Source organism: Podarcis muralis, chromosome 14, assembly GCF_964188315.1.
Source record: "Podarcis muralis chromosome 14, rPodMur119.hap1.1, whole genome shotgun sequence".
NCBI lineage: Eukaryota > Metazoa > Chordata > Lepidosauria > Squamata > Lacertidae > Podarcis > Podarcis muralis.
In genome coordinates this window covers 48,198,691-48,226,556 of record NC_135668.1, presented here as the reverse complement: position 1 = coordinate 48,226,556, position 27,866 = coordinate 48,198,691, and the positions used below count along the sequence as shown (strand labels likewise).

The following is a 27,866-nucleotide window of genomic DNA, read 5'->3' as shown; positions in this document are numbered from 1 at the left end:
GGGCCACATACCAGTGGTGGGTGGGGCCAGAGGCAAAAAGTGGATGGAGCAATGAATGCAAATCTAGCAGAAGGCTAGTTTCCACAACAAACTCATACATCAAAGAATCATAGCATCTTAGAGTTGGAAGGTACCTAAAGGTCATCTAGTCCAACCCCCTGCAATGCAGAAATCTCAGCTAAAGCACCCATGGCAGATGGCCATCCAACCTCTGCTTAAAAACCTCCAAGGAAGGAGAGTCTACCACCTCTCTCTATTTATTTTTTAAAAATAATTTTTATTAAGAATTTCAACATAACAATTTATCAAAAACATATCCTTCTTCTCCCCCTGTTTTCCCCTCCCCCCCACCCACTCCCCACCGGACTTCCCTCAGCTCCTCTCTCTGGTTTTCCAGCACATGTTATTCTCTGCATATTATATCATTGTAAAGATCCTTAAGTTATCTATCTGTATGTTACCAATAATAAATTTGTGTATGTTTATTCAAAACCTGCCAAGGGGTCCAATTCATTTTCTTCTTTCTTTAAGTACTTTGTAAAAGGTTCCCATTCTTCTCTGAAGTCACAGTTGTCCTTATCGCGCAGTTTGTGCGTCAATTTCGCCAATTCTACATAGTCCGCCAGAGAGTCTATCACATCTCGTGGGAGTCTGTTCCACTGCCGAATAGCTCTTACTGTCAGAAAGTTTCCACCAGAATGTTTAGTAGGAATCTCCTTTCTTGTAACTTGAGTCCTACTTGAGTCCTATCCTCCAGAGGAGGAGAAAACAAGCATGATCCCTCTTCCATGTGACATCCCTCTCTCTCCTCCAATGGGGCAAGAAGAGGCATTATTAGCAAGGCAAAAACACCTAAGGAGGGGGCAGAGCAGGGCCACTGAGGGGTGTGGTCTGGGGAGAGATCAGAAGGCCACCAGGTATGGGGGCTTAGAGGGCCACCAATCTTTTCAGGCCTGTGGGCACACTTGGATTTTTGAGCAATTCAGGTGGGATCTCCCTCCTCTGGTCCCTTCTCTCCCCTTGACACAGATCACCACCTCCCACAAGACAGAAAGAAATGCTCATAGGCATTTTGCTTCCCCAAGGGATCTAGGCAAAAGTTGGATCCAGTAGTGTTAACCTGAAGCATGAGAAGCACTTGCGTCACTCTTCCAACTTTCTCCCTCAGCACGATGCAGTTTGCAAGGGAATAAAAGCATCCAGCCTCACCATATCAGAACCAAAGGGAAAGTACCATATTTTTCTGTGTATAAGACTATATTGTTTCCTGGATTTTTGAAGTTTAAAATAAGGGGTCGTCTTATACACAGATAGTGCATAGTGCATTTTCTTAATTTTTAGTCCCCCCCAAATAGGGGGCATCTTATACACGGAAAAATACGGCAACTGGGTGAGGGAGAGGCTTTCACGGGCACCAAGGAAAGACCTCAAAAGTGTCAATGCACCCATGGGAGCCACGTTGGTGGCTCTTAATTATAATTTCCTTGTCAACGCAGAACTAGGAAGCTAATGTCACTAAAAAATAGCAATGGCAATGGAACTCCTTTTTCCCACCAAAGCACTAGTACCACCGTGAAAAGGGAGCAACGGTTACATGTAAAACAAAATAAATTCCTTCGCACACATGACCAAGATGATCAAGGGTCTGGAAACCAAGCCTTATGAGGAACGGTTGAAGGGGGTTGGGTATGTTTAGCCTAGGTAAGAGGAGACTGAGAGGTGAAAGGACAGCCATCTTCAAATAACTGAAGGGCTGTCCATGGAAGATGGAGTAAGCTTGTTTCCTGCTTCTTCAGAGGGTAGGACCTGAACCAATGGATTCAAATTATAAGAAAGGGGATTCCAACCAGACATCTGGAAGAACTTTCTGACAATAAGAGCTGTTCATTCGACAGTGGAATGGGCTCCCTTGAAAGGTGGTGGACCTTCATTGGAGGTTTCTGAGCAGAGGTTGGAGGACTATCTGTCATGCATGCTTCAGCTGAGATTCCTGCACTGGAGAAGGTTGAACTAAATGACCCTCAAGATCCCTTCCAATTCTACGATTCTAACATATAATCAATTTTTGTCCTGTTATCTTCTATTGTGGCATAAGGCCTCTAGAGATGAGCTTTGTAAACCCTGCAGGAGAATATTAAATACAGGCAAATAAACTGTTCTAATGGATATTTTTTTGTTCAAATTGGAGAGAAGCAGAAAAGCACGTCCATTAACACAAGTCTTAAATCATTTCTCTCCACAGCCTCACAAAGTGTTCCAATTTAAAGCACTAGGTGGGGCCTATTAATTCAGGCACCACAAAGACACTTCTCTATGTGAATTCTCACCAACCTAGGACCCCTCCCCAATTAATATTTCTCGAGAGATGACATGGAGGTTGTTTTTAAAGATCCATTTGTTATAAGAACATTACTAAAATTAGTCCTTCAAATAATTAAAAGGGTTTTTTATTTCTCTTTCTCCCTCCAATTTCACTGGTTTGGCACTATCAGAAGAGAAATTAAATGATTAGAAGCATAAGACATTCACAGGGAAGGGAAAGTAAGCTTCTACAGCTCTTTTCTTCTTGCAATTTCCATATCTGGAGACAGATTTTTTTTTTTTTAATTCCAGTTGAACAAGGAAGCAATTTAATTTCAGTATTGTTAAAGCAGGGGAAGAATTACTTCTGGCCAAAAAATGGCTTTTGCGCCACTAAACTAAAGAAGCTTTCCTTTTATTTCATGTCAAACTTACTTATGAGAAATATTTCTATACCACCAACTAAGGTTGTCAGGTCAGGAGCATCTCAAACATTGAGATTTCAGGACCCAAACTCAGCGTCAGGACTGGTGGTTCTTCCTCTGCACTCCCTCCCATCTCTGGAGATGGAAGTTAATTGGGAGAGGGGAGGAGGAAAAAGAGGAGGCCAGACCCCCCCCCCAGGAGAGGCTTATGCAATCTTTTGTAGCCAGCTCCTGCCAAGCTGAAGCTTCACACATAGTCTTTTAAATAAACTAATCTGATTTTAAATACTCCTTCAGCCACCTGGAGATTTCAAGCCAACCCTCTGCCAACTGGAGGGGGCCAGAAAAACCTAGAGACTTCAGGTCAGTCGTGGTGGTCTGTAACCCCACCACCAACTCATAACATATCAAGGCAGTGTACAGCAAGACATAGAAAAGTACAACAAAACATTTAAACCCCACAAAACCAGTGCAAAATAATCATTAAAATAGGGCTGCCCAGGTGAGAAAGTTTATAAAGAGTTGATTAGGCCTGCAGAGGGACACGGGTGGCACTGTGGGTTAAACCACAGAGCCTAGGACTTGCCGATCAGAAGGTCAGCGGTTCGAATCCCCGCGACGGGGTGAGCTCCCATTGCTCGGTCCCTGCTCCTGCCAACCTAGCAGTTCGAAAGCACATCAAAGTGCAAGTAGATAAATACCGCTCCGGCGGGAAGATAAACGGCTTAGTCTTAGTCATGCTGGCCACATGACCCGGAAGCTGTACGCCAGCTCCCTTGGCCAATAAAGCGAGATGAGCGCCGCAACCCCAGAGTCAGCCACGACTGGACCTAATGGTCAGGGGTCCCTTTACCTTTACAGGCCTGCAGGCATAATGAAGTCTTCAGAAGATGCCTAGAAGTCAATACAGAGTATGCCTGCTGTATCTCTGTTTGAGTGCTGGGCTCCTCATTGCCTCGCCAAAAAGTGCTTTGCACCCATGGACATCTGCTGTGGTGTTCCAGGGGTGGCACAGAAGCATATGCTCTGGACATACCATATAATGGCACTGTACTGGGCAGAAGCCGTTGTCCACCCTGGGAAAATCCCAAAAATTCTCATACTATACTCAATTATATTGTCCATGCTATACTCAATTCTATTCTAGCTCTGTGTGCCTTGACAGAAGAGGACACCACAGTTTGGGACCAGAAACACTAAATGCCTGACTTTTGACTGAAACCAGCCCAGTCTAGGCATGGGGGAGAAACAGTGTTGACCTGACCATGAGGCAAGGTGAAGCAGCCACCTCAAGTGGTGGAAGACCATCAGGCAGTGTCCCCACAGGTCCCCTGCCCCCCCCCACCTCCAGAGAAACAGCGCCAACAGCAGTGCCAGTTTTCAGTGAGATCTTCCCAGATCTTCCCGAAATCTTGTGAGATGTCGCAGAGCGCACAAAACAGGTTGACAAACCAGATGGCAAACCAATGGGAAGCCCACAAAAAGCTCTCTCATTCAGGATCCCTCATGACTGATACGCAGATCCACACCGCCTCTGAGCCTTGCAGCCATGAGGACTAGTAGAACTGATATACCTTCTCTCCCTTCCTCTGCCCGTTTCTCTCTGCCAACATTTGGATCGGGAGCTCCTTGGAGCAAGGCCCTTCTGGATGACATAACCCTACCAAGCACAATGTCTTAGAACATTTGGAAATCCATGCTGTCAAGGACTGGTCTGGTCTGACCTCCCTATTCAAGTCGTGGTCAAAGAGATCCCTTGTGTTGTGCAATTAGCTGCCTATCATCCCCGGTTTCTTTTGTGTCTGTTCAGGAACTGATCCCACCAGCAGAAAGCAGACAAGGAGAAACCTCTGCGTTGACTGTCTTTGCGGCATTATGTAATCACCCGCCACCAAATTAACTCAAGCAGACAGTTCAAGGTCTTGCGATCCCGGCAGAACGAGAGAATGAAAGAGAGAGAGAGAGAGAGAGAGAGAGAGAGAGAGAGAGAGAGAACAAGAACTGGGGGGAACCAAAAAGAGGCGAAAAGTAATTGTAGGGTAAGAAGAACAAGGACCTTGTAGCCAGCTCTGTCTTGGCTTGCTCTGCTGTGATTTTGCAGGGCTTTCACAGACAATTTCCATCACGATGCTGGACAACAGGCAGCCTCAAAATCTGGCAGGTTCTAGAACCTTAAGTGGCAATAGGCATGCTTCAGCCACATTCCTTTCTGGGCAACCTCCCAAGGGCCACATTCCAGCGGTGCGAGGGGCCAGAGACAGAAGTAAGCGGAGCACAAAAAGCAAATTTCACCTTGGTACCAGTGTTTGAAATTAGGCAGGCGCCAGGCGCATTTTGCACCCAAGTGAAGATTCCTGGGTGTGAGGGTGTCAGGATGGCACCTGACATCTCCACCATCTGGAGGTGCATGGCTGGGAATCATTGGATCCAGACCGTTTCCGCACACTGGCAACACATCCTGTAGAATTCTGTCCACGATATTTTATCCGCACAATCAGAATGAATGTCTGGAACCAAATATGGGTACAGCATAGCAATCTGGAAGACATGACCAAACTGATAGTTGACCAAGTGAAGCTCAAGTCTGATCTTCTGGCTTTTTTAAAAAAGAAATCTACCAGGCTAAGGTTAGATTGACAGAAGCCTAGTTGGGCAGAGTCACCCCAGAAGGGTAGCCATCATAGGGCACTGTTCTTGGGGGCTCTAATTTCTAGCATCCCTGACCACTGGCCATGATGGCTTAGACTCATGGGAGTTGAAGCCCAACATCTGTTTGCTAACCTTGGCCTTAGAGAGGCATCACCAGACTTGGCCTTCCAGCTGTTTTGGGACTACAATTCCCACCATCCCTGACCACTGGTCCTGTTAGCTAGGGATGATGGGAGTTGTAGTCCCAAAACAGCTGGAGGGCCAAGTTTGGCCATGCCTGGCCTTAGAGGACAGCATAACCCTAACAGCTGTTCAACCTGCAGGGCTGAACAGTCGCCACAAGGGGCAGCACAGCACAGACCTGAAAGTGGCCTATTGTAGGCCAGGCAGCTCCCAACAATTACCTATTTCCTGATTCAACCCACACAGAGGAATACCTCAAGAAGACTCTCTCTCTCTCTCTCTCTCTCTCTCTCTCTCTCTCTGTGTGTGTGTGTGTTTAACTACTATTATCACAAGAGGTCCAGATCCTTTCCCCCCAAAATCATCAATGCAAGTCACAGATTAAAGTAGGCTGGGTTGGTATGACAACCGGAGAGGGAAAATCCACTCAGTATTCCTAAGCCTGAAATAAAATGTTTTCCTAATTAAATTGCTTTTAATGGCATTTATTGTAGGGGCCTTGGCATCATTGCAGAGCAGCTTCTGAATTTTAATTGGATCAGAGAGAGAGAGAGAGATCCATTAGAGATATTCCTTGTTGAAAAGAAGAAATATTAAAATTGCAATTTTTTATTTTATTTTTTAAAAATTCACTTAAATCATTCCCTTCTCTTTACCCTTCCTTAGCAATCCAGCACTCTGGAACAATCCTGTTAACAAGCAAGAGGTGCTCAGAGCTTCAACCAAGAGCCTAAGGCACAAGGCCAGCCCTTTTGCCATTGCAAAAACCAAGGCAGGTGGTCTGAGAAAAGACTTGCACATGTGTCAGGGTGCCACCTCTATGGGGCCCTGGGCCCTTCACCCCCCCAATAAAATATTTAGGGGGGCTGGCTCCCAATATATTCTGCAAGTTGGTCCCTCCCTCTCTTGGCTAGGTCCACACAAAGAATGCTTATGTCCCTGTGGAGATGGCAGTATTGAATTGGTGGCACATGCCCTTCTGGCTTGCACTCTTTATAAAGACTTGATGAAGGAGTTGATCACCCCTCTTTTATTATCCATTCCGGGTCACCCAGTCACTGCCACAGTGTCCTTTCTCTTGGCAGAGCAAGATGAGCAGGCGACAGCAAAGGTTGCAAGCTTTTTAGCTGGGGCAATCAGAATAAGATCCACTATTTGACTATCGATTCAAAACCCTCAAATGTATTTTATATAATTGACTTTTTATTTCTATTCCTTGTATGTCGTACTGTCGTTTTATTGCTGTGACCGATGGCTGACACAAATAAAGATCCATCCATCCATTCTCTTGGTTAGGGTTAGGGAGAGGTAGGCAGGCAGGCAGGAAGACCAGTAGGAGAGGCAGACCAGTAGGAGAGGTGAGCTGGTGGCAGGTGGGGACTGGAGGTGGGAGACTGGGCAGAAACTTACTGTGCACAGGTGGGGGGTAAGAGGCAAGAGGACGGGGTGGGGGTGGGAGCTCTGTACGCAATTGTGCATGGTGGAGGAAATGCAGGGAGCGGAGAGGAGGGTGGGCGGGGGTCCCCCCCCCCACAATATTTTATTCAAGTTGGCGGCTATGGCAGGCAGAAACTTCTAAGCAGACTCCCCCTAGCCAGAGGATCAGCTGGCATGAAGGAACCAACTGCCCCCCCCCCATCTCATATTTCTGCAGCTGGTTCTTCCTGCTGACGTTTGCCCTACAGTGGTACCTCGGTTTACGAACTTAATCCGTTCCGGAAGTCCGTTCTTAAACCAAAGCCCTTCTTAGGCGCGCTTTCCCCAATGAGGCCTCTCACCGCTGGTGTCCTACCACCAGTCGGCTTCCGTTCGTAGACTGAGGTAAACTTCGCTAACAGGGACACTACTTCCGGTTCTGCAGAGTTCTAATACCGAATAGTTCGTAAGCAGGGCTGTTCTTAAACCGAGGTACCGCTGTACAGTGGTACCTCTGGTTGCGAACGGGGTCTGTTCTGGAGGCCCGTTCGTAACATGAAAAGAACGCTACCTGAAGTGCTGTATTTGCGCAGTTACGCGGCACGATTTGGCGCTTGTGCGCATGTGCGAAGCAAGATTTAGCGCTTGTGCGCATGCTTCCAGCGGTGAAACCTGGAAGTAACCCTTTCCAGTACTTCTGGGTCGCCGTGGGACACAACCTGAAAAAATGAAACATGAAGCAAACGTAACATGAGGTATGACTGTACTGCATTGGAATTCGTTGAATAGATTTGCTTTGCTGCTGTGGGTGGTCCCAGTCTGTATCTCTGCTCCCCCCATTTCTCCTGAAATGCCCCCCCCAATCTGGAACAAGGGGTGCCTGCGGTGCCATAGATGGTTCCTGACAAACGATTCCGAAGGCCGGCTCCACAAGGAACCCAACATGTGCATGGGAAGGGAATCAATGTGCATGCAAGAGAGATGTTTGTTAAAATGGGGAAAAGGCGGGGGCAGGAGCGGGGGCAGGGGGTTTTAAGAAAATAACCTGGCGCTTCCATGTGCAACCTCCCCACCCCCAGCTCAGATAAGAGAGATCGCCCTGTCAAATCGCATAACCTGGAGTTCCATCTGCCTGCATGTGGGTGTAGCGTGCGGTCCCCGCTTGGTTTTAGCGACCGGCGTTGCCACGGCAACGCGATTACTGGGAAACTTGTTGGCAGAGAGTTGCCTGCTTTTAAGAGCTCCATCAAGGTAAAAAGGAAACCCCAGAGATTCATTAGCAACAGGTTGCCATAGTAACCTCTCTGAACTCATTAATAATTTCTCTATCGCATCCCAGCCACCCGCACTGACAACCACACACACACACTCTTCTTCCTTCCTGACCGTTCCGTTCCGCGCGTGGGCGTCAAAAGAAAAATCTTCCGGGATTATACATATATCACACACAAATGACTACCTATGCCATAGACTTCATCTTGCGCGCAGGTAAGCCAGATTCTGAGAGGTGACGCTGCGGAATATCAGGAGAGGCCCATGACCTGAAATCATGCCCATGTCACACTACGAGGCAAGAGTTAAATGTCACAGAAATACATCGAGGAGGGGAAGAAGGTGGTACTCTGTTCCAGGGATACCCATTTTGCAAAAGTTGCAGACATTTTAAGACAGCCGCAGCATTCTGGTCAGCTGACCGCGGTTAAAAAGAACGAAATCAGAATTATAGGATTCTAACATGCCCTGATTTCATATCTATCTGTCTATCTCCAAACAGAGGTTGGATGGTCATCTGTCAGGGATTTTTTTTAGCTATGATTCCTGCATCATAGGGGGTTGGACTAGATGACCCTGGGGTACCTTCCAATTCTAGAATATCTATATCTATCATCTATCTATCTATCATCTATATCTATCTATCTATCTATCTATCATCTATCTATCATCTATCTATCTATCTATCTATCTATCATCTATCTATCTATCTATCTATCTATCTATCTATCTATCTATCTATCTATCATCTATCTATCTATCTATCATCTATCTATCATCTATCTATCTATCTATCTATCTATCATCTATCTATCTATCATCTATCATCTATATCTATCTATCTATCTATCATCTATCTATCTATCTATCATCTATCTATCTATCTATCTATCTATCTATCTATCTATCTATCATCTATCATCTATCTATCTATCATCTATCTATATCTATCTATCTATCATCTATCTATCTATCATCTATCATCTATGTATCTATCATCTATCTAATCAGGCTTCCTCAAACTTGGCCCTCCAGATGTTTTGAGACTACAATTCTCATCATCCTGCAGCCAATGGGAAGCTGGCCAGCCTCGCGGAAGGCGGTCCCCACTCTGCTCCATGCTGGTTTAGCGCGGCGTATGGGAGTCGACCGAGTGGGCAGCGGGGGTCCCTGAGTGGGCGGCGGGGGTCCGTGGGCCGGTTAAACGGCCCCCATGGGCCACTTGTGGCCCACGGGCCTTAGGTTGCTGACCCCTGTTCTATGCCATCCACTCACATCTGGGCTGTCTCAGGAGTCAGGATTGAGGCAGGACTGTCTCAGGAGCGATTGAGTTGTGTGCGACCGTGTATATGTGCAGCACCAGGAAATACAGTGGTACCTCGAGTTACATATGCTTCAGGTTACAGATGCTTCAGGTTACAGACTCTGCTAACCCAGAAATAGTACCTGGGGTTAAGAACTTTGCTTCAGGATGAGAACAGAAATCGTGCTCCGGCGGCGCAGCAGCAGAAGGAGGCCCCATTAGCTAAAGTGGTGCTTCAGGTTAAGAACAGTTTCAGGTTAAGAACAGACCTCCGGAACGAATTAAGTACTTAACCCAAGGTACCACTGTAAATAGATTCAAACCAGAAAGTGGTGGGAGGGAGCTGGAGATTACTTGTGGCTCATCAGGAGACACCCCCCCCCCCGAGAGCCTGAAGAGGACTTCAGTGAGGGTGGAGGAAGCCCCAAAGAGATTGGAGGTGGCGTGAGGGTTTGTTTAGGCTGCTCAGCTGACGCGCGTGGAAGCGCAGCAACAGCTGCATTTCTGCACACCCTCCAGCCTGCAGTCAGCCCCAGAGCGCCATCGCCAGTTGAAAAGAGGCTTGTTTGTGCAGAGAAAATGGGAGAAAGATCTGGAGAGCAAGAAAAATGGGGTGTTTGGAGGCTTTTTCGAGGGTGCTCTCCACTTACACGATTTTCACTTATGTGTGCAGGAACCCAGAACCTAACCCCCACAAAAATGGAAATGCCTGTACCTCAATAAACAAATACATAAAGTGAGTCTGGGTGGGTAGGTGGTCTACTGAAAAACGTTGTGGACTAGCAACTTCTGCGGGCTTCTTTGAATGGCTGGTCTAGCCTTCATTTCCCCATCTCCCTCAACACGAGAGACTCTTTGCCTCCTTCTCCAGTCTTCAAAAATAAAATTTCTTCAAAATGTAATGTGCAAGAAAGGGGCAATGGGTCAAGGAAAACAGCCCCATTATTCACCCAAAAATATGCCTTGAGGAAGGATATTAATAGGATTCAGCAGGGAGTTGCTTGACTTATGACCGTACAAGGGCCAGCTGTTCAGCGTAAGACTAGAAAAGCGTCTCAGAGCACAGGAAGCAGAATTGCCAGGGGTATGCTGACAGGACTCAGCCCCCTAACTCTGGTCCATACCTGGTCTCAGGAATGAAGAGCAGGACGGGTCCACAGACCTGTGGCAGAAGATGGAGACCCCCAGAAATCCTGAGGACCATCAACATGGCCCTTGCAAGATAACATCTCAGGAACTTCAGATGACAACCAACAAACAAGGAGGGAAACTGCCAGGCATCGTTCCAAGGGAGATAAGTTGAGTTCTCCAAGATAAATGATCTGGAGGAGATGGTCCAGGAGAACAGGGGAGGAGTGGAGACCCAGGCTCAGGAAGATGGCTTGGAACAGCTTTGCTCCTTAATGGGCATGGAAAGTTGGATGCAAAACCAAGACACAGTTCCTAGAGGCCTTGCTTGACAACTCCAGAGGCCTGTCAGGTAGGGGGCAGCTGGTCCAATGGGGCAAATGCGGCACTGCCCCACCAAATTCATAAAATCATAAAATTGTCAGAGTTGGAAGGGATGACCCAATGGGTCATTTAGTCCCAAACCTTGTAATGCAGAGATCTCAGCTAAAGAATCCCTGAGAGCATTCAGCCTACTCCCACCTGCCTGTCTTGTTACTTACCACCAGTCCAGCGGGTGGTGCTGTCCGTTGGCTTCTTGCTATGTAAGAACATAAGAAGAGAATGCGGGATCAATGAGGTCAATGGTCCTTCTACTCCAGCATCCTGTTCTCACCAGGGTCAGAGGCTGTCATGATTCTGATTTATTTATACCCCACCCATCTGGCTGAGTTCCCCCAGCCACTCTGGACGGCTCCCAACAGAATATTAAAAGCACAATAAAACATCAAAAGTCAAAAACTCCCCTAAACAGGGCTGCCTTCAGATGCCTTCTGAAAGTCAGATAGTTGTTTATTTCATTGACATCTGGTGGGAGGGCGTTCCACAGGGCGGGCGCCACTACTGAAAAGGCCCTCTGCCTGGTTCCCTGTAACCTCGCTTCTCTCAGGGAGGGAACCGCCAGAAGGCCCTCAAAGCTGGACCTCAGTGTGTAGGCAGAACGATGGGGGTGGAGACGCTCCTTCAGGTATACTTCCAACAGTTGTTGGAAGCCACGGGAGCAGAGAATACTCTTGTGCCTGGGTCCTGCTTGCCAGTTTCCCACAGGTTGCCCATTGTGAAAACAGGAAGATGAACCAGGTGAGCCATGGGCCTGATCCAGCAGCCCTCTTTTTATATAATAATAATTTTATAATAATTTATTATTTATACCCCGCCCATCTGGCTGAGTTTCCCCAGCCACTCTGGGCGGCTCCCAATCAGTGTTAAAAACAGTACAGCGTTACATATTAAAAACTTCCCTGAACAGGGCTGCCTTAAGATGTCTTCTGAATGTCAGAACAAAAAAAATTCATTCCAGTAGCACCTTAAAGACCAACTAAGTTAGTTCTTGGTATGAGCTTTCGTGTGCATGCACACTTCTTCAGATACACTGAAACAGAAGTTGCCAGATCCTTCTATATAGTGAGAAGGTGGGGAGGGGTATTACTCAGAAGGGTGGTGGGAATGGGTGATTGGCAGATAGCTGTGATGAGCCTGTTGACGACTCTTAACGACTGCAATAGGTCTACAGGAAAAAGCAAGGGGTGAGAAGGTGAAAAATGGCTTTGTCATGTATAATGAGATAAGAATCCAATGTCTTTGTTCAGACCAGGTCTCTCCATGGTTTTAAGTTTGGTAATGAGTTGCAATTCAGCAGCTTCTCTTTCCAGTCTATTTCTGAAATTCCTTTGTAGTAAAACAGCTACTTTGAGATCTTGTATAGAATGTCCTGGGAGATTGAAGTGTTCTCCTACTGGTTTCTCTGTCTTGTGTCAGGTAATTGTTTATCTCTTTGACATCTGATGGGAGGGCGTTCCACAGGGCGGGCGCCACTACCAAGAAGGCCCTCTTCCTGGTTCCCTGTAACCTCACTTCTCGCAATGAGGGAACCGCCAGAAGGCCCTCGGCGCTGGACCTCAGTGTCCGGGCTGAATGATAGGGGTGGAGACGCTCCTTCAGGTATACAGGACCGAGGCCGTTTAGGGCTTTAAAGGTCAGCACCAACACTTTGAATCGTGCTCGGAAACGTACTGGGAGCCAATGCAGATCTCTCAGAACTGGTGTTATGTGGTCCCGGCGGACACTCCCAGTCACCAGTCTAGCTGCCGCATTCTGGATTAATTGCAGTTTCCGGGTCACCTTCAAAGGTAGCCCCACGTAGAGCGCGTTGCAGTAGTCCAAGCGTGAGATAACTAGAGCATGCACCACTCTGGCGAGACAGTTCACGGGCAGGTAGGGTCTTAGCCTGCGTACCAGGTGGAGCTGGTAGACAGCTGCCCTGGACACAGAGTTAACCTGCGCCTCCATGGACAGCTGTGAGTCCAAAATGACTCCCAGGCTGCGCACCTGGTCCTTCAGGGGCACAGTTACCCCATTCAAGACCAGGGAATCCCCCACACCAACCCGCTCCCTGTCCCCCCAAAACAGTACTTCTGTCTTGTCAGGATTCAACCTCAATCTGTTAGCCGCCATCCATCCTCCAACAGCCTCCAGGCACTCACACAGGACCTTCACCGCCTTCACTGGTTCTGATTTAAAGGAGAGGTAGAGCTGGGTGTCATGGGTGTTTATGTTCTTACAATGGTCAACTAGATGCCTACAGGAAGTTCTCAAGAAGGACCTGAGCGCAGTAGGATCCTCTACACTTGCTTTCCCAAGCAACTGACATTCAAAGGGTTACTACTTCCAACAGTGGAGCTAGAATATAGCCACCATGGCTAGTCTTCTCCTCTCAGAATTTGCCCAATTCTCTTCTAAAGTCATCCAAGTGGGTGGCCATAACTGCTTCCAGGGGTAATGAGTTCTATGGTTTAACTATGTGCTGCATAGCACTATGTGTCTTTCCTTTGATATGTCCCAAATCTTCCAACATGCACTTTCATTGATGTCTCCAAATCAGGGTGGATTTGATTTAAATCACTAGTCAGAAAGACTTTATTTAAATCATTTTTTTTACAGAAAGGATCAATCTTGCTGGCATCCTCTTACTATTTGCAGCTAGAGGAAGGTTTCATTTTTGGAATAATAAATGTTCAGAGTAGTTTTTACACCTATACCCAAAATTACTGATTTGGTTATACTATCAGAAATACATAGACAGATAATTATGAAATTATTATTTATATTTGTACAACTTTTCTGCTGTACTTTATTGGAAGGATAAAAACAATAATTTCCTTAATAACAATTTAAACAATTTACTTAACTAAAACAGTGACATATGCATATGTATCCATGTTTGTTAACCGACATGGTTAAACAATTCTATTTTTTTAAAAGAACTTAGAACTGAGTTTTAGCACACATAAAAAACTTTAAACAAATCCTTATTTCCTGATGAATAGCCTTTGGAGTATAACATAACTTAAACAGAAAACTATCTTTAGAAAGATTTTTCCTCCGAAAGCATTTTATTTTAAAAATCCGATTTAAATTTAAAAAAACCTGATTTATTTTTTTAAAATCATTGATTTTTATCCACCCTGCTCCAAATTCTAGGATTCTGAGTCAGGAAGAGAAGGTTTACACTATCCTCTCTCCCCGCATAGTTTTATACAGCAATTATAGGGCAATTTGGTTTTTAACGTGTTTTAATGTTTAATTGTCAGGCTTTATTGAGCTTGTCAGTGTGTGAATCTTCTTCCTTCCTGAGGTAACCAGAGCACCTGCGTATTATAAGATAGGTACTTGTTCGTTTGGGCTTGGGGGGAGCAGGAGAAAAGAACTTGACAGTTGTGAGTTTTCATTGCATTGACGATCTATTGCATGGCAACAGAGCTGCAAATTAAATAGCCACCACCTTCCATCTTTTGACCCTTTGCTTTGTGTCAATACAATTGATTTCCCCATCTGATCTTTCGCTACACAGGCTGTGTGGTCTGAGGGAGAGAGAGATGTGCAAAGCGGAAGTCAGCAAATGACCGTTTCTGAGCATCTCCTAATGGAACAGGAAAATTATTCAAGACTCAAGAGGGTCAATGGGATTTCAGAGGGATAAGCACATTGTACCAGCTTAAACGAAGCGGGGGGGGGGGGGGCTTAGCCTATTTCTACTCTGACATCTCCAGAGAGGATGAGAGTCTAAGAAATGTGAACTTCTTAATATGCAAAAGAAAAAGGAAGAAAAACCCAGCCTATCAAGGAAGACGAGTGGGGGGGAGAAATACTGTTTCACTTTAAATTAATTCAGAAAGATTTGGGTCTTCTGTTTCTGGTATGTTTGCAGGTATTGTAGGCCGAAGCCACCTCCGTATTGGTAGACCAGTGTTAACACAGAGATTCCATGAAAAACTGACAAATATCTGAAACAGAACCTGTGTTTTGCAGGTGGCACGAGAACGCGGGTGGCGCTGTGGTCTAAACCACTGAGCCTCTTGGGCTTGCCGATCAGAAGATCGGTGGTTTGAATCCCCGCCACGGAGTTGCTCTGTCCCAGCTCCTGCCAACCTAGCAGTTCGAAAGCAAGTAGGTAAATACCGTATTTTTCGCTCCATAAGACGCACCTGACCATAAGACACACCTAGTTTTTAGAGGGGGAATGCAAAGGAAAAAAAAAATTCTTTAAAGGGAGCGCTGAGCAGAGCCTGTATGCATCCCAGGCTCTGCTCAGCGCTCCCTTTCATGAGCTGTGTGGAGTGTGTGTGTGGTGCTTGTAGGCTTTTCCCCAAGGAGGGAAAAGCCCCCAAGAGCCACACGCATGCTCTACATGGCTCGAGTGCAGCTCTTGGGGGCTTTTGCGGGAAGTGGGGGAAGGGACAGAGAGGCTAAGCCAGAAGCTAGAACAGCAAGAGGGAGCGCTGCACAGTGCTCGCGCTCACTGTTCTGGCTTCTGGTATAGCCGCGCGAAGCCTCCTCAAGGGAGCGGGATGAAGGCTCCTCGTGCCCTGAAGAGGCTTTGCGTGGCTAAGCCAGAAGCTAGAACAGCAAGAGGGGGCGCTGCACAGTGATCCCACTCGTTGTTCTGGCTTCTGGGATAGCCACACAGCCTGCATTCGCCCCATAAGATGCACACACATTTCCTCTTACTTTTTAGGAGGAAAAAAGTGCATCTTATAGAGCGGAAAATATGGCAGGTACCGCTGCGGTGGGAAGCTAAACGGCATTTCCATGCGCTGCTCTGGTATCAGTGTTCCGTTGCGCCAGAAGCGGCTTAGTCATGCTGGCCACATGACCCAGAAAAACTGTCTGTGGACAAACGCTGGCTCCATCGGCCTGTAAAGTGAGATGAACACCCCAGAGTTATCTGCGACTGGACTTAACTGTCAGGGGTTCTTTAGACATCACCTTTAGACATCACCAGCTCACATTGGTAGTGAAAAGGTCATAATGGCCATGCTGGTGTAGAAAGATCTCCTCAACTTTAGAAGTGAAAGTTCATTCCTGCATCTTTGCAGAGTGTTCTCCAACCCGGGACCCTCCAGGTGATGTTGCTGAACTCAATTTCCCATCAGCCTCAGGCAGCATGGCCAACGGTTGAGGGATGCTGGGAGTCCCAAACCTCTGGAAGGCACTAGGGTTGCTGGAAGGCTGGTCTGTAGGATAGAGAACCTACCTGTATTCTGATATAATGGTGTCAGAAGAGAGAGCCAGGTGGAGAGACCGCGTGTTACATATGCGCTGGAGCAAAGAGAACTCTCATCCATGAAATTGGCAATTTTGTCAGCTTCACGAGGGAGGTAAAAGTTGGTTGTTCGACATCCTCTAATAGTGCCTCACTGCCCTGGATTGTACAATCCAGAGGGGGTGTTTATTCACCCAAGAGTGGAATTCCACACTTGTTTGGATGTAGGCGAACAAAGACAATTTGAGTTAGCAAGAGCAAGGGAGAGGTGATTCCCTGCAATGGAACAACCAGATAGATGTGCTATGTTGAACCAGAAGCATTTTTACTTGGTATTATAGGTGAGGATATTAATAGGCAAGATGTTAAATTGTTTTTATATGCAACAACAGCGGCAAGAGTATTGTTAGCCCAGAAATGGAAGCAAGAAGAAATCCCGACGAAAGAAGAATGGCAGACAAAATTAACGGACTAGGCAGAATTAGATAAAATGACAGGAAGGATGTGAAACCTGCGGGACCAGAGATTCACAGATTGGAAGAAATATAAGAACTATTTGAAGAGCAATTGTAATCAACAAATTACGCTAGTAGGACTACAAAAAGTTTTGTAAGGAAAAATATATGAAACATTGCAAAGTACAGAATGAATAGAGATATTAGTTATGAGATTTAAATGTGATAGGGAAGTAAGAAATGTATATTAAGTGATTAGATTGGAAAATTTTCAGAAGTGATTGATGGAAGTAGAAAAAATGGTATAAGATATGAAAGTATGTTTAATTACTGTTGAAAATGATATGTTGAAAAGTTAATAAAAAATTATATTAAAAAAAAAGATGTGCTAGGTTGAAGGACTCCCTTTTGCCTGCCCCCTGTTCCCAGACTTAGAAGCAGAGAAATATTTTTGTGGGTTCTCCTGTTCCTGTTTAACTGTGCCAACCCAGCCCCAGTTCTTAAAACACTGGCTTTCTTTCCAAAAAAAGTCAACACCAGGCCACCATTTAGCATTCCTTTTATGAAAGCAAGCTTGGCGGGAAATGCCCCCCAGGAAGGAAGATGTGTCCATGCTGTGCCATACAACAACTCTGTCAGAGTGGGGGGGGGGGGCGGAAAGATATTGGTCTCTAGGTGGGGGGTATTCTGTGTGTGTTGGGAATCAGTGTGTGTCCAGCACAGAACAAAGCCTACCAATTGGAGGACAAATGTGTGTATTAGGAGAAATTAGCTGATCAATTTTCATGAGGGTTTTTTTAAACAACAACAAATGAATAAATTGAAATTGATGTGGAAATGTGAGGAACTGAATACCGGACAAATGAGAAACCAGAATTGACGGGCTCAACTATTCCTATCTCTGAGGAAAACAAAATGGTGGCCACTTCAGTTCTTGACAGATTTTGAAAGGAACTTCACCTCACCTCCCAAAATATGGCCAAAAAACCCACAGCTGGTTTCAAGGGGGTGTGAAACAGCTGGAAAATAGTCCTTGACTCTTTGGTCCAGTCTTATTGGGCTTAGGATGTTATAGCAATCACCCCACCTCCCTAAAAACTAAAAATCTTTCTGGAACATTCCGTAACTTTGAGAAATAATGGAAGGCACAACGGGATGGTTTTAGTGTCCCTGTGCCGCTAAGGAAGCCTGCCCTTCTTATTCCTCTCTTCCAGAGCCCTGTGAGACTTTGTACTGTTGGTAGCTTATCCATTCTGTGTGATGTCCCTCCATATCACAAAATGGTTTTTGGCTGCCAAGAAAGGGTGGCTGCAAAAGAGGCAGGAATCAAAGCGATGAAAACAATGTTTCAGAGAGCTTGTGTGCAGCCTCTTTGAAGAATGAAAATATAGGCAGGGAGAGGAGGTGGAAGAGGCAAGGAAATTGTCAGGTTGATAGAAGCAAGACTATTTATGGGACTGTGGTGCTTGAGTTGCGCACCTCTGAGCGGCTACAACATGCACATCCTTTCATCCATGCGCTGGAAGGAATTCCATCGTGTGCCTTACAGATCTCAGTGTGTTTTGATAAGAGACAGTTAAATGAACACCAGTGTAAACAAAAGTCACATTTTGTATGGATAAATGCTGTAAACGGTACATTAAATATACATTTCAACTCCACCCCCCCAAAAAAAACCTCTGCTTGCCACATCGGACTTAATGATCGCAAATGTATATGGTGGCCCATCTCTGTTACTTGCCCCAATGTGGCTGTTTCTGCCCAGCCAAATGTAATTTATGATCACGGCAGTGGTAAACGTTTACAGGATTAAACGGCAGAGGAAATGGCTCCCAAAGGTTGCAAAGAATCCTTATTTTCAGCCATGTTAAGATCTGGTTTCTATCAAACCAGAACCAGACTTAGGAAATCAACTATTCAGATAGGCCTTGGATTGAGTCCACAAGTCACTCCCATGACGCTAGACGCTTGTGGGAATTATAGCCAACACTGAGGCACGCCCGCCTTTGAAAACATTCCCAAATGTTTGATAAATAGCCGGCAAATGTTTGAGATCTGCATTTGAATTTATGATGATATCCATCAAACCCTGATCATTTTCGGTAGTTGAGGTGCAATAGTATTTGACAGATGACACGCAATGGCACTAAGATGACATGCAATGGCTTATAGAATTTGGCAGAACTGAGCCGACAGCTTGTACGATTCAATTTTTGACTTCTGCTAAAATCAGAGCCAATAAGAAGAGGGCAGCAAGTCGAAAGCATTCCAAGTCAGAGCCAACATTTACTGTGCATTGGGCTTTTGAAGCTGAAGGAACTGAGCACAGTATGTTTAGTCTGCAGAAGAGAAGACAGAGGCTGCGGCGGTGGTGTTTGGATGTGACTGCATTCATTAAATACCTGCAGGGCTGTCACACAGTAGAAGACAAAGACATTTCCTCTCTTCCCCAGAAGGCAGGATTTAACACTAATGAGCTTAAGTTACAAAAGGAGATATTTGGGTTGAACAGTAGGGAAAACCTCTTGATGGCATGAGCAGTTTCAGTCTGGAACCAATGACATCAAGGGATGGTGGGCTCTCATTTGCTGGTGGCTGTCTGTCAGAGGAGACTCTATCCTCCCCCTGGGCAGGCAAGAAGCATAAACAAGGACGCACTCCAGCCAGGCAAAAACACTAAAGGAGGGTACAGAGCAGGGCTGGTGAGGGTAATGATAAAGGCAAAGGTTAAAGGACCCCTGACAGTTAAGTCCAGCTGCAGATGACTCTGGGGTTGCGATGCTCATCTTGCTTTACTGGCCAAGGGAGCTGGCATTTGTCCGAAGTTTTTCTGGGTCATGTGGCCAGCATGACTAAGCCACTTCTGCCGAAACCAGAACAGCGCACAGAAACGCCATTTACCTTCCCGCCGGAGCGGTACCTATTTATCTACTTGCACTTTGGGGTGTGCTTTCAAACTGCTAGGTTGACAGGAGCTGTGACCGAGCAACGAGAGCTCACCCCGTCGCAGGGATTCGAACCACTGAACTTCTGATCAGCAAGCCCAAGAGGCTCAGTGGTTTAGACCCCAGCGCCACCTGCATCCCGAGGGGAATGGTATGGGGATAAATATTGTGGCTGGCAGAGATTTAGCCTGGTGAGAGTACCAGGGGCCAGAGACAGAGGTCTTAAGAGTTGCCCCATTCCTTCTTTGACCCCTTTCCCAGTTTGCCATTTAGCAGTACTCTTCTCCGTTGAGTCTTTCTTTCTTCTTCTGAAGCTGGGAAGTGATTTTTTAAGAGCAGGTTGCTAAAACGTTGCCCTCCAAATGCTTTTGGACTGCAACTCCCATCAGCCCCTGTTTTAAGATATTGGGAGCTCTTATTTCAGCACCCTCTTATTCACAAGAAGGAAATGTGATCCAGCAGGCTGGATTTCATTTTAAAAAACAAAACAAAACAGCAGCCGTGCAAAAGTTTCTGAAGAAACAGAGGCTTCTAACACACATTGGCACACAGGACATTAACACCAGGCAGGGACAGCTGGAACAAGGGGCACTTTGAAAAACAAACCACATGCGTTGGATTGGGGAAAACAAGTGTAGGATTTAACACACAAACAAGCATCAACAGATCCCAGAAGACCACCAATCTCTTCACTTTTTAACAGAGCTTAAAAGTAAAAAAGGCTCTGGCTCTCTACTTAACTTCATGAGTTTGGGTTGATCAAACCTGCACACATCAATACAGTCATACCACATGTTACATTTGCTTCATGATACGTTTTTTCAGGTTGTGTCCTGCGGTGACCCAGAAGTACCGGAAAGGTTTACTTCCAGGTTTCGCCGCTCACGCATGCGCAGAAGTGCTCAATTGCACTTTGCGCATGCGCACAAGCGCCAAAGTGCACTGCGTACCTGTGCAGATATGGCGCTTCAGGTTGTGGGCTTTTCATGTTGCGAACGGGCCTCCGGAACGGATCCCGTTCGCAACCAGAGGTACCACTGTATACGATAACAACTTGGGCTGTATAACCATTCAAAGGCTGAATAGCAAGTGGGTGGGTGGGTTCTGCATGATTTTACTCCTGCCCAAGTCAAACCAGGGGACGCGGGTGGCGCTGTGGGTAAAAGCCTCAGCGCCTTGGGCTTGCCGATCGAAAGGTCGGTGGTTCGAATCCCCGTGGCGGGGTGCACTCCCGTTGCTCGGTCCCAGCGCCTGCTAACCTAGCAGTTCGAAAGCACCTCCGGGTGCAGGTAGATAAATAGGGACCACTTACTAGCGGGAAGGTAAACGGCGTTTCCGTGTGCGGCTCTGGCTCGCCAGAGCAGCGATGTCACGCTGGCCATGTGACCCGGAAGTGTCTCCGGACAGCGCTGGCCCCCGGCCTCTTGAGTGAGATGGGCGCACAACCCTAGAGTCTGTCAAGACTGGCCCGTACTGGCAGGGGTACCTTTACCTTTACCTTTAAGTCAAACCACAATGTCAACACCACCACCACCAGTAGAATAGGGACTCCCACAAAGCCTGGCATGGCTCTATTTTCAGGGGTGGCCTGTCCTGTTTTGCCCCCTGAGGCAAAATGGGAATTGCTGTCTCCTGCCCACCCCCTGCTGCCCATCCCACTGCCGTGCCCCGCACCCCACCATTTCTGCAGCCAGAATGCCCTGGTTCTAAGTGAACTTGGTGGGAGCTCAGACTCCCCAAATATCCCTGTTTTCCAGGGACAGTCCTGTATTTACAAAAGCCACCCCAGTTTCTGATTTGATCCCCAAATGTCCCACTTTCCCTTAGGATGTTCCTATTTTCACTGGAGAAATGTTGGAGGGTATGGAGTTATGTGACCCCCGAGCTAAGGAGAGAAGTAACTATATGACCTTTAGAAGACACCAGAAGGCAGCCCTGTACAGAGCTACCTTGGTTCTCAAACTTAAACTGTTCCAGAAGTCCATTCCAAAACCAAAGCGCTCCAAAACCAAGGCACACTTTCCCATAGAAAGTAAGGCAAAATGGATTAATTCGTTCCAGACTTTAAAAAACAACCTCGAAAACAGCAATTTAACATGAATTTTACTATCTAACAAGACCATTGATCCATAAAATGAAATCAATAAACAATGTACTGCAGTCACACAATCAATCAATCAATCAATCAATCAGACAGTTGCATATGATGGTGATCACTGGGCTGCTGTCAGGGCAAACTGTACTTGAATTGCTGGTTCTAAATGTGTTTTGATGTATTTTGAGTGCTGTTTTAAGCTTGCTTTTAATTACTTTGTGTTTTTTTAATGTTTTTAAATGTTGTAAGCTTGAATCCCTAATTCGCGAGAAAGGCAGGATATAAATGTGTTCAATAAACTAACAAACCAACAAACCTTACTCTCTGGCCTTTTGAGATACAGCACACATTCCAAACTTGCCGATCATAAACTTGTGGTCTGCTTTCCTTCTTGGCAAATTCAACCTCAGAAGCATTAGACCCAATAGCATTCCAGGTTTCGCAGGGGAATGACAGAGCTGGCTTAAGGGGACTTTCAAATCCAACTTCTGTTCACTTCTCAATGATAAGAAAAAAGAGAAAATGCGTAGCATCCTTTTATGATCCTGGATTTGCATTTAACAGAGGCTGTCCCGATGCAAAAAGGCTGGATGCTATGGGCTTTCTGAGCGCGCACCATTTCACAATCTGTCATCTGGAGATGAGCAAAATTAGATCTGGAATGGGTGTGCTTAATCTGTTGCCAAAAGCCAGGCTGACTGTTTCAAGAGCAATAAAACAGATTGTATTAAATGGGAGAAAATTGACATCTGCAACTACAGCTTGTCAAATTGCTGTGTGCGGAAATCAAATCCCCCTAAAACAGTGAACGGGATATTATTGCAACAGAGAATATACTGTTCCAGTGATTTCAAAATGCTAGGTTGTGAGGGCATAGGAACTCTCTGCAAGAAGTGATGAAGTCGCCTCAAGAAACTGAGTGCCTTGTCCTGCCCAAGGGATGGGGAAGATTTGCACCTTCAGATATTGGCAGACTCCAACTGCTATCAGTCCCAGCTAGCATGCCCAATGGCAAGCGAGGATGGGAATTGTAGCCCAGCAATAGCTGGGGGGCCACAGCTTCCCCATCTCTGGACTGGCTGGTGCCCCAAATAATACTGTTCCCCAATTTATTGAAAGTTGGGCACACTTGCTTTCAGGATCTCCACTATACATTTAAAGCAGTATCATGCCACTTTAAACAGCCACGGTTTCCCCGAGAGAATTATGGGAACTGTTGTTTGTTAAGGGTGCTAGAGCTGTTGGGAAATCCCTGTTTGTCTCACAGAACTGCAATTCCTAGAGTTTAATCCCTCTTCCCAGGGTACTCTGTGAGTTGTAACTCTCTGTGGGGGGATGGGAGTTTCCAAATAACTCTTAGCACCCTGTGTGGATAATGTCATTACAAAGTTTAGCCACTAGGAGGCACTGGACTTAGCCATAGCTTGGTGAGTGAGGAGCTTCTTGTTGCTGTTCTGTTCTTTCTTTGGGAGACAATAAAGTTCTTTCCTAACTTCTCAGCTGGTGTGTCGTCTAAGCCTTCTGTGACATCATGCCTGCCATTTCCCCCTGAAAGCCACCCACATAAGTGTGCCATGCGTCTACAGAGATGGGGGAGGGTTTAGGCATTCTCTCTCCCTTTGCTGCTTTCCACTTACAATCACAGTTGATCTACTACCCCAATCATTGTTTTGCAGTTATTTTATCTGAAATCTGGGTCCGTACCGGGGATGCAATGCAGATGTCTGAACATTTCAATTTCCCTCAGTTTTCTAATTTTCTTCAGCTAGTTCTGCACCTGTTTGTGAATTTGTTTTAATGCCTGTATGAAAATATGCACCACTGCACATTTCTCCTAATAGATCAATTCTTGCATGCCATTTCCCCGAATACAATGCCTTTCTATATACTATTTTTACTAACAGAGGCATGTCTCTGCCCAGTTTCCGCTAATATACATGGTTTTGCACTCATCTTTTGGCTGGAGAACGGTATCAAAAACATTTCAATAGACAGTTGTGTTTCAGAGATCATACTAAGACAGGCAGGTCATGTAGGCTTACCATACAATGCAAACTCCTCCCCCTTCCCCAATTTCCCCGAACCTCCAAGCTTGCCTTGGGGTTCAATTTTTGCTTATTGAGAACAAAAATTGACAGAAAGTCAATTGCAGCCAATGAGTCTATTTACTCCAGGGCTGTGTTATTCGCATCTATCGATTCCCCCCTCCACAGAAGTCGCTCCTCTTTATAGAAGGCTTTGATTTAAATGGAAAGGAGTTTGGCCTTCAGCAATAATCCTCTCAGGCTCATGAGGATCATTAAAGCAAAACTGCCTCGTGCAGACAGACAGTTGCTTCTGCTTACCTTTTTAGGTTTAAATATTTCATTCATAGGGTACGCGCGAAACCCGTTCTCTAAGTTATGCTTATCAGCCACAGCTCATGTTGGCCGGCCATCGCATCGCTGGTTCCATCCAGCACTGCTATTAATCCACTTACAAGGCACCAGATACAAATAAACTCCAAGAGCTTAGAGCTGGAAAAATAACTCTGGTGAACTTTACCAAGAGCAAATATCTTAAACCTAGAACAGGATTTGTGTGGCTGTTCTGATAATGCTGGAAGTTTGATAGCTGGCGAGGGAACAAATGGAATGGTTGTTGTGGTGGTGGGGGAGATGACAACTAGCAAAATATTCCATCCCTTCATAACCACCCCACCCAACTTCCCCAATATTAAACATGTTATGGGAACATCAGGTACTAGGGTTGCATTCACATATTACAGTTTATTCTGTTTTCATGACGTTTCCTCAACTGTTGTCTTCCACATTCTATCTGAGTTTTCACACAATGGAAAAGCCACTTCTGAAACTGTAGTGGAATATACCACACACTCCAACATTCCCCCAATGTCCTATTCCATAACAATAATAATTTTATTATTTATACCCCGCCCACCTGATTGGGATGGCCCAGGCACTCTAGGCGGTTTCCAACATAAATAAAAGCATAATAAAACACCAAACATTTAAAAACTTCCCTATATAGGGCTGCCTTCAGATGTCTTCTAAAATTTATATAGTTACTTATTACTTTGGCTAGGGGGTTGCATGACTCCATACCCTCCAACAGTTCTCCGCTGAAAATAGGGATGTCTTAGGGGAAAGTGGGACATTTCAGGATCAAATCAGAAACCAGGACAGTTTCTGTAAATCTGGGACTGACCCTAGAAAATAGAGACATTTGGAGGGTCTGATATCGTGCAGGTTTAAGCACTCATTTCCATGTTACTTGAGGACATATTTTTCCCCCTCAGAAGCAATTAACATGGAAATGAACATGAGTGGTATCACAGTGCTTTAAACATATGGTGTGATTTATGGTATTTTTATATGCAACGGCTGCAGCTCGGACTTTGGTGGCAAAGGGATGGAAGGAAGAAGAAGTCCCAACAATAACGGACTGGCATAACAAGCTACAAGAATTTGATAAAATGGCGCAGTTAACAAATAGCCTGAGAGGCAATTCAAAACAAAACTTTATGGAAAAGTGGGATAGATATAAGATACATGCTCAAAAATACAGTAAATGTTTGCTATCTATGCTAGCATTCGATTGACGTTGGAGAGAGACTGAGTTGAGAAATAAGACCAAGGGTACATATTGATATAGGAATGTATTAGATAAAATGTAAAGAAATATACAATAATAAGAGTACATTCATTTGAAAAAAAGGAATATACAACGGGATAGACAGGAAGTCCAAAGTGTTGGTATATATATGATTTTGGAATAGTTTTTTGCCCTTGTTTTTTCCCCTTTTCTTTTTTTCTTTTAGTATATAAACTTTGAATATATGTTGAAAATTATAGTATAATAAGCCTTGTGATGTAATATGATAATGTTTACCAATGTAACATAAGAACTTTAATAAATAAATAAAATTCAAAAAACAAAAACAAAAAAATGGTGTGATTTAGGCCTACACCTCCCATCAGCCTCAACCGGCATGACCAAAGTTCAGCCATTTTGCTTCCTGAGGCTGAGGACAAGATGGCACCACCCCATTTCACATACTATGGTCAAATGGGCTGATGGTTGGATCTGACTGTTAAACTGGAACTAGGACAGCATCCTTCGCCACACCTGAGGGCAGCAAGCTTAGTTTAGGGGGTGCTGTGTCAGCCATTATTCTTGTCCCCTTGAGCAGCCAGTGCAAACGATTTCAATATTTCTTCGGCTTCCAGCCCCATGACCCTATATAGGAAGCGTATCTGGAATCCTCCTCCTTCTGGATTCAGTTTTGTGGCAATTCCACGATGAGAGAATTGCTGCTTCTCATCTGCCCACCCAGGGGGGACTCCTAAGATCAAAAGCCTCTGGTGAGGAGAATTTTGCCATTTTAGGCCTTGTTCCTTGAAGTGCGCGAGAGTCTTTCCTCCTCACTGGATCCTCTACCGAGTGGTCCTAACGTCTGACACCATGTTTAATGAAAGCCAGAGACTGCCGGAGATTAACCGTAACTCTTTTATTGCCTGAAAGTGACTATAGAACAGCCCTAACAAGAGTCACTAATGCAGACCTGACTTGCGCTTCAGGCCTCGTTCTGGTCTCCCTCACCATGCCATATAAAGGCACTGCCTGCCGATTCAAGATCACGTTTCGCCACACTGTCAGGGGGCTCAGAAGGAACGGTCAGGGAACTCGATTCCTGCAGCTACCCAACCCAGAACTTGCCACCCAATGCCGTTGCTTCCCTATGCCTAATGGTAGGGCCAGTTCTGTCAACAGTAAAGGAACGGCGTGACTTGAAGTCCACACCTCTGTATAACTCAGGACTTTAGAAGGTCTGGACCACATTCACACCTTGCATTTAAAGTGTTGTGATACCACTTTAATCAATCATGGCTCCATGCTTTAGTTATAAGAATTTCAAGGTCTCAAATACAGAATAAATATTCATAAATGCACGCCTATCTAAATATATGAACCATGTGTCTGAAATAGTACAGGAGAGCAATCCTGAAGCCATTTTGACTCTCCCAGTGACCTCAAATACTCCTCTGCAGCAAGGGAGGCAAATGGGGAAGCCTTCCCATTGTCCTTTGGCTTACAAATCCTGTCTTAAGGGCATATTTGTCCATGAATAGGGTGAACCTGTGACCTGGATTCAGAAACTAAAGTATTAACCATCACAAAAGAATGGCCAGGCTGCCCAGGCAATGCAATCAGTGACCATTATGAGGTATCCTGGCAGACAGGATTTCTGCTGTAGACCGCCTCCTTCTGTGATGTATGTATGATGTTTCTGGGGGTGGTCTTGCGCTACAGGGTAGGCAATTTCAAAAGTCTATATAAGGGCTTGCACACCATTATTCAGGGTTCTCCTCCCTCCTGCGAGTGGTGGGTGGGGACCTTGTTGCAACACTTCCTTTATTAAAGATCAGGCTTACTAGCCTCTTTGCTTCTCAATATTCTCTGGTTGGCCTCTGTTATTTTTTCCCTACTGATAGGGAACCACTTAAGTACTCTATAGGAGCTCTGGAATACCCCATAAGTGAAAGGAAGCAGTTTTTCTTATAACACTGGGAACCCTCATTTGTTAAGGGTGCTGAGGACTGTTAGAAAAGCCCTGTCCCTTTCCCAGAACTACAATTCCCACCTGTGAAGCAGGAGTAGCAGTTAAACTACTCTGGGAGCTGTGGAAGGGGATTGGAGTTCTCCTAGCAACTTTTGGCACCCTTAACAAACTACAGCTCCCAGAATTCTTTGGAGAATGCAAGGACTCTTTAAAGTGTTGTCATAGTGCTTTAAATGTATGGTGTGGATGTGGCTCTGGGATCAGATCCCAGTTCAGCTATGAAGCTCGCTAGGTGGCCTTAACCCAATCTCAGCCAACCTCTCTCGTGGGTTTGCTGTCAAGAAAGAGAGAGAGAGAAGGTACCAGCTATAAATGCTCCTCTGACCTGCAAATCTTTTCTTCTATTTTTTTAATAACACACTTGAAGGAAAAACCCATCATAACCTTAAACAACAACCCACCGAAACAGAGCTTCTGAGTATTACAGCAAACACACAACAAATCCCACCCACAGGTCTCTATAAATAACCCTTGTGTAGGAGAACCTGTT

At 45.5% G+C, this 27,866-nt stretch overlaps 1 protein-coding gene across 3 annotated transcripts in view; it reads right to left on the bottom strand.

Annotated features, from left to right (window-relative positions):
• Positions 1-27,866, bottom strand: part of CACNA1H (calcium voltage-gated channel subunit alpha1 H) — a 370,065-nt gene that overhangs the window by 314,574 nt on the left and 27,625 nt on the right. The gene's annotated exons all lie outside the window — the stretch shown is intronic.